The sequence below is a fragment of the Trichechus manatus genome, unplaced genomic scaffold, assembly GCF_000243295.1.
Source record: "Trichechus manatus latirostris isolate Lorelei unplaced genomic scaffold, TriManLat1.0 scaffold00201, whole genome shotgun sequence".
NCBI classification, from domain to species: Eukaryota; Metazoa; Chordata; class Mammalia; order Sirenia; family Trichechidae; genus Trichechus; species Trichechus manatus.
In genome coordinates this window covers 599,166-607,257 of record NW_004444137.1, presented here as the reverse complement: position 1 = coordinate 607,257, position 8,092 = coordinate 599,166, and the positions used below count along the sequence as shown (strand labels likewise).

Below are 8,092 nucleotides of genomic sequence, written 5' to 3'. Positions count from 1 at the left end.
AAAACAGAAATATTTCTGATGATGTAGAGTGAACAAAAATTATAGGGTTTTGTCTACAGTTCCATCAACAGTGGAAGGAGCCCAAATATATGAGCAATGCCAGAAGAGACACCATGTGGGTATAGCAGATGAAACACATTCTATTGATTGTACCACAAAGAAGAATCCTATGTTTGTAAGTGAACTATTTGTGAAGAATGGAAATATACATATAAAATAATCTTTCTTTCTTTTTTTTTTTTTAAAGCAAAGATCTCACATATGTATTAGTGGAATCAATCTCTTAATGCAGAAGCATAAAACAAACGCAGAAACCAGAATTTTCCCAATACATGTTCAATTGTACAGATCATGGTGAAATTTTCAACTTGATATGGTAAAATGCTAGTGGATCCTGAAAGAGGGGTAAATCCGTGTTCTGTCACATGTGTAATTCCTTATAGACACAGCTTGGTTCTTTTCCAATGTCTCCTCTTGGAGTTATACTTGATTTTATTAGCAGTTTTCATTCAAATCCATTGGGGAATGGGGTGATTCTGCTTTTGTTTCCTGGTCAGGAATCTCTTGATCCTGAAAATCTTATGAGAAGACATGGTGAGGATGGCCAGCAGCAGCACCCACCACGATGGCAGAGAAAGGGAGAAATAGCTAAAACAATCTTTCTAAAATGAAATAATTATAGTCATAAAATCAAATTCTCTAAAATGACTTCTTTTTTCATTCTTTTAGTCTACAGGGGTTCCTATGACTGAGATTTTTGTCTATTTTACATTTTACAGAACCCCAGAACTCCTGTGCTCTGATGATATCTCCTCGTTGGGTCTCTCACTCTTTCTCACAACATCTTCTATTCAATCACATATTAAATTTACTTTTTATGTCCCTGTACTCCTGGTCTCTCAGTCCCCGTGGCTACACATCTTGTGCTGCACAACCTGGGCCTCCCGGCAGATCAATATAAGATGCTTTTAGCATGATTATATTGGGTTGGGGTTGAGTTTGGAGAAGCTAAAAGGGATGAGAGATCTTTGGGTGAGAATCATAATGCTGTAAGACTTATCCCTCCCACACACCTTGCTACAGAATGTAGTGCTTCTCTCATCTAAAGGTGAGAGGTGCTTCAAGGGAACCCTGCGAGCAGATGACCAGTTTCTCCTGGGGTTTGCGAGGCACAGAGACCAGTGTTGGAACCACTGCTGGAAAAACATAAAGGCAAGAGGCTCTGGCTGGCTGCTTTGAGGGTGGAGTAGTGTACAGAGCAGAATACGTTGGAAGTAGTCTGCACCCCTGAGTTTGCTGGCTGAAAAGATGGATAGGTTTTCCTGGGCCAGACTCTATGGATATAAGCCACACTGGGTTATCTTGATTTAACTCTCTTACCCTTTGACTTCCAGTTAGGGCCAGCCAATTGGAGGTATCAGCAGGAGATTGGCAGGTACAGAAAAGAGCTCCAAGCACTTATGTCTTCTTGACACTTTCCTTCCTAGTTCAAGGTTTTGGTAGTGGCTGTGTTTTTCTCCGTGGGAGAAAGATATGGCGATCTGCTTTCACAGAGACTACACATCCAGTCAAGGGGCCCATAGTCACAGCTCTTGCCAGGTTCTAATGCAGTAACCTCTGTGAAAGCCGGAACCTGTGTGAGGTGGAAACCTGCCAAAGAAAGAAAACTCAAATATTTTCCACTAAAACGAGTGATAGAAAAGTAGTGAGACTGCACTCTGTCAAAGGTGGAAAACTTACGAGACCCAGAAAAACAAGGCAGTGCCATTGAGTTCCGTCTCTCACAGGTTTCACTGTAATATTCTTCCTCCCCACCATCTGCCCCTTTAAGTCTAGGGCTAGTAATGACTTCCCCTATTGCTACTTCCTGGGTGTCTGGGGCTACTGACACCGTTAACCCTCTCTAAACACCTGTGAATAATCCTTCATTAAACTCTCTTCAATTAAGCCCTTCCTTAAATTCTCTTCAATCAACACTTGAATGTGCTATCTCTTTCATTCCAAGACTCTAACTGATACATTTGGTCAGTTCAGTTTTACCCCATTACCTCAAGGACTTAAAAGTGTTTTAATTAAAGAGAGAGACAGAGAGAATTTAGGAGAACGTAGCTAGAGTTCTGTGCCATTTCTTCACCCCACGAGGGATGAGAGAGGGATGTTTGAGAGGTGGGCAAGAAGACCACGTGGATAGCTCGATATAGATCTGCTGGAATTTTCGAGATGCATGAGACCAGAGCTGTCCCCATGCCTGGAGAAATCTAAAGGTGGGAGGGGAGTGTGTGTGGACACTTGGCTGCCCTGGGTTGGCAGAATGAAGAGGCTGCAATGGATATGGGTGTACTTTAGTGCATGGTGGACTTAATGACGCTCCAGGGCCTTGTGGACTATGGAAGGAGTTAGCTTTTTTTTTTAAGGAGTTAGCTTTTGATAAGGTACATTACACACACACAAAAAATCCTTCCAGGGCAAGGCAACCTCCACAGAAAGACATTGGAGGTATTTCTGGATGCAGAAGCTGTGGTGGAGATAAAGTCAGTCCTCAAGTAGCCAAATGGCTATGCTCCATTATAAAAACCATAGCTGAAGGCTTCCAGTGGGTAAAAGCTCAAAAGACCCACCCTGCTTCTCTAGTAGAGAGACCGTCAGCTCTAAACAATCTTAAAGCCCACAGAGCCTGGCCGATTCCACATAGCACATCTCACCTGACAACTTTCTTGACCTTGAAATCTTTTCTCCTTTCTTCCTCACTCATGCCATGGGAGATCAATGGACAACCCAGTGAGGGGTGAGGGGGAAGAGATGAAAAGAAGGCAGAGAATGGAAGCGTGCAACAGAGGTCTGAGCTGGTGAGGGGAGAGGCTTTGATTTCAGTGACTGTTAAGCCACCTGGATGCTTTAATTACTTAACCAGAGAACGTGACCAGATAACTTTTTTATGATTCAATAAAAAGCAAAAACAATGTGCCATTAAATTTAGTCAATTCCAACTCACAGGGACCCCATGTATGTCAGAGTGCTCAATAGGGTTTTCAATGGCTGACTTTTCAGAAGTAGATCACCAGATCTTTCTTCCCAGGCATCTCTGAGTTGACTTGAACCTCCAAACTTTCAGTTAGCAGCTGAGCACATTAACCCTTTGCACCATCCAGGGACACCTATGATTTAATAAACACAAAACCCACAGTGTCGAATCAATTCCAACTCATAGGGACCCTATAGGAGAGTAGAACTGCCTCATAGGGTTTCCAAGGAGCAGCTGATAGATTCTAACTGCCAGTCTTTTGGTTAGCAGCTGAGCACTTAACCACTGCACCACCAGGGCTCTAACATTCTAAAAATGTTTGCAACTTGTGCAAACTTTCATTCAAAGGTAGAAAAGGAATTAAGCACAAAATAAGTTTTGAATAGCAGTGAAAAGGTACAAAAAATGTTCATTTTTCTGGACCCTGTCAAGATCTGTTCTTTCAATGTATAATTTCCATCTTCCCCTCTTCTTACTCCAGTCTTGCAAGAAAAATGTCCCTTAACCATAGCAATCAGACCACTATTATTTCATACATTCCCATGTCAATTGGGTTTTCAACACTACTTCTCACTCTTTTAACTTGTCAAATTCTTTTCTCATTCAGTATAAGAGATCCCAATATTTATGACCTACTTCCACACCCCTTCCTCCCATCACATTCCCTCATCCTCAGTAAAATCCATTAACTTGGTCTGTTTGACAGCCATGGAAATGCACGACTCACATCTCTGGTTATAGAAAGTAAAACTGACTGATGACCCCAGCTATGGCCCCTCAGGATACAATACTGTTTTTGCAGACTAGTTCTAGACATTGACTGGGCACAGCAGAGCTACTGATGCAGGCCCATCCTATGAGACACAGGACCTTTTAATGGGCAACTCTGGCTTAAGGTTTCCCTATCTATAAAGCTTTCACAGACCTAGGCTGGAGCCTGGCTTTCTTACTATTCAATCCTTTATTTTTCCTCTCCAGCACAAGGGTTAGACTTGCGTCGTGGTTTGATGGCTCATTCTGCTTCCTCTGGTTTCCTCACCTTTATGCTTTACAAGCACTTCCTAATACATCTCTAATGTGTCTAATCCTGTATTGGTGTCTTCATCTCAGAGGACCTGAACAAGCATAGCCACGCTAATAGAAAGAAAATAGAAGCCAGTCCTCACAACTTCTCTTTCATCAAACACAGTATTTGAACATCTGGAAAGTTTGTCTTTGTGTCTTACCCTCTTGTCTCAGATGATGAAGTGCCTTCCTCATTCCAAAAGTGGCTCTTCTAACCTACATTCTTGAGTCCATAGTCTTTCACCTGCTCTAAGACCTCACCCTGTTAGTTATTTTCTTCTAAATAGCAACTTTAATCTTGTGTTTTACAACGGATTCTTCCCTGAAACCTTATAAACATGCATAAGTCTCTTCAATCAAACAAATAGACGAGCAAACTTTCAGTTTCAAAGTTCCATTACTATCAACTCCTCAAATTCTAATTCCATCTCCTTCTTTTCTCTTCCTACAAACATAGCCTCTATGAGGTACTGGTTTTCAGAGTCATCTCTTACACTCATTATTAGCCTCTCTGAGTCTCAGTTTCCTCACCAATAAAGTGGAGACCATCATAAAAATCTTCCAAGATATTTGAGGAGGAAATGAGACAATGAACATAATGTGCTTAGCTCAATTTCTGGCACAGAATTGGCATTCAATAAACAGTCATTAGAATTTTTATCTGTAAAATTTCAAGCTTTTTGAAAGCGCAATCAGCAATTCTAAATTCATAGCCTCCCTTCCACCCTCAACTCAATTCTTCCTTGTTATTCTGGAATATTGCTTTGTTTTCAGAGTACTTTATACCTCTAGGTGTTGCCATATTTATCATCTTTGATTATTCAAAAATCATGTACTAAACTTCTACATCCAACTCTAGACTAAATACACACTAAGTGCATGGATAATAACACATGTGGATCTGATGTTGCACCTATAACTGTTCCTAGAGTATAAGAGACACTCAATGAATTGATATTTCCTGAATATGTGATAGATGAGTGACCTATAAAATGTTCACTTGAAAATCCACAGCCTTGGAATTGACTCAGCTCACGTTTGTATCTGTCTTTTGTTTCTCAATCCAGAGTAGAAATAAGAGCTGAAAACGCTGTCACAAGTCATCTCAGGTCTCAACCTTAAAATGTTAGAATTACCAAAAGAAGAAATGGAGGCAAGGGGGTGGAGTGGGGAGAGTAGAAAAGCAGGTATAGAAGCAATTTCCTTTTTGCTGAGGTGATTAGAAAACAAACAAACAAACAAAAAAACACAAATACTAACACTTTTATTTACCACATGAGTAATTATCTATAGTTCTTAAATTTAAGAAAGATTCTAGACAATTTGAACATTAGAGCCTCTAATATTTTTAAAAGCTTAAAATGCTTTAAAGCTTTAAAATGGAAGTTTCAGAATTAAGCTATTTTCTCTAATTAAAAAAAAGCTTTGTTAATTCAAATAAAAACATCTTACAAATTTCTTTTTTACATTTTTTTACACTAAATCATGGCCATTCAAAAATATTAGCATTTTCATCCATAAAGAGACAGAGAGTGACAGAAGAGATTTAAAAAAAAAGGAGACATCAATATGCTGTCTACAAGAAACACACCTTAGAAACAAAGAAGATGGAAAAAATATATATCAAGCAAACAGCTACCAAAAAAGAGCAGGAGTGTCAATCCTAATCTCGGATAAAATAGGCTTTAAAACCAAATCCACCATAAAAGGCAAGGAAGGACATTATATAATGATTAAAGGGAAAATCCACCATAAGGACATAGCCATAATAAATATCTACACACTCAATGACAGGGTTCCAAAATACGTAAAACAAACTCCAACAGCACTGAAAAGAGAAATTGACAGTTCCACAATAACAGTAGGAGACTTCAACAAACCACCCTCAGTAAAGGACATAACATCTAGAAAGAAACTCAACAAAGACACGGAAGATCTAAAGGCCACAATCAACCAACTTGACCTCACAGACATATAGAAACCACTCCACCCAACAACAGCAAAGCATACAGTATTTTCCAATGCACATGGAATGTTCTCCAGAATAGAGGACATCTTAGGCCACAAAGCAACCCTCAACAATATCCAAAACAATGAGATAATACAAAGCATCTTCTCTGATCACAACACCATAAAAGTAGAAATTAGGAAGAGAAAGGAAAAAAAGTCAAATACATGGAAACTGAATAACATCTTGCTTAAAAACCACTGGGTAATAGAAGAAATCAAAGATGGAATAAAAAAAAATTCTTCAACATAATAAAGGGCATCTATACAAAACCAACAGCCAACACTATTCTCAAGAGAGAGAGAGTGAAAACATTCCTCCCTGAGAACAAGAACAAGCCAAGGATGCCGTTTATCACCACTCTTTTTTAACATTGTGCTGGAAAGCCTCGCTAGAGAAATAAGGCAAGATAAAGAAATAAAGGACATCCAAACTGGTAAGGAAAAAGTAAAGCTATCCCTATTAGAGGATGATATGATACTATATATGGAGAACCAAAAGACTCCGTGAGAAAACTACTGAAACAGAAAGATTCAGCAGAGTAACAGGATACAAGATAAACATACAAAAATCAGTTGGATTCTTATACACCAATAAAAAGAACTTTGAAAAGTAGATCAGGAAAGTAATACTATTTATAATAGCCTCCCTCAAGGTAAAATACTTTGGAATAAATTTAACCAGGGATGTAAAAGACCTCTACATAGAAAACTACAAAGTACTATTGCAAGAGACTTACATAAATAGAAAAACATACATGCTTATGGATAGGTAGACTCAACATTATGAAAATGTCAATTCTACCCAGAGCAATCTACAAGTACAATGCAATCCCAATCCAAATACCAACAGCATTCTTAAAGGAGATGGAAAAACTAATCATTAATTTTATATAGAAAGGAAAGACGACCCGGATAAGTAAAGCACTATTGAAGAAGAATAAAATAAGAGGCGTCGCACTACCTGACCTCAGAACCTACTATACAGCTACAGGAGTCGAAAGAGCCTGGTACTGGTACAACAACAGACACACAGACCAATGGAGTAGAATTGAGAACCCAGATGTAAATCCACCTACGGTCACCTGATCTTTGACAAGGCCCAAAGTCTATTAAATGGGGGAAAAGACTGTCTTTTTTTAACAAATAGTGCTGGTAAAGCTTGATGTCCATTTGTAAAAAAATGAAACAAGGCTCATACCTCACACCATACACAAAAACTAATTCAAAATGGATCAAAGACCTAAATGTAAAACCCCAAACTATGAAGACCATAGAAGAAAAAATAGGGTCAATGCACAGCATAAATAGGATGAAAACCATAACTAACAATACACAAACACCAAAAGACAAACTGGATAACTGGGATCTTCTAAAACTTAAACACTTGTCTCATCAAAAGACTTCATAAAAAGAGTAAAAAGAGAACCTACAGACTGGGGAAAAAAATTGGCTATGGCATATCTGACAAAGATCTAATCTCTAAAATCTATAGGAAAATCTAACACCTCTACAACAAAAGATAAACAATCCAATTAACAAATGGGCAAAGGATATGAACAGACTTATCACTAAAGAAGACATTCAGGTAGCTAACAGATACATGATGAAATGCTCGAGATCACTAGCCATTAGAGAAAAGTAAATCAAAACAACAATGACATACTATCTCACCCCGACATTACCGGTAAGACTCAAAAAAAAAAAAACAAATATTGGAGAAGTTGTTGTAGGGAGTTTGGAACTCTTATGCACTGCTGGTTGGAATGCAGAATGGTATGACCATTTTGGAAAATGATATGACACTTCCTTTAAAAAGCTAGAAATAGACAAACACCCTGAGGAGCCGAAATACTGGGCTGAGGGTTATGAGGACCATAGTCTTGGGGAACATCTAGCTCAATTGGCATAACATAGTTTATAAACAAACTGTTTTGCATTCTACTTTGGTGAGTAACGTCTGGGGTCTTAACAGACTGTGAGTGGCCATCTAAGATA

General features: G+C 38.8%; 1 pseudogene; it reads right to left on the bottom strand.

The window, feature by feature from the left end:
* Positions 1–437: 437 nt before the first annotated feature.
* LOC105756868 (60S ribosomal protein L39 pseudogene) lies at positions 438–593 on the bottom strand (annotated as a pseudogene).
* Between the last annotated feature and the right edge of the window lie 7,499 nt (positions 594–8,092).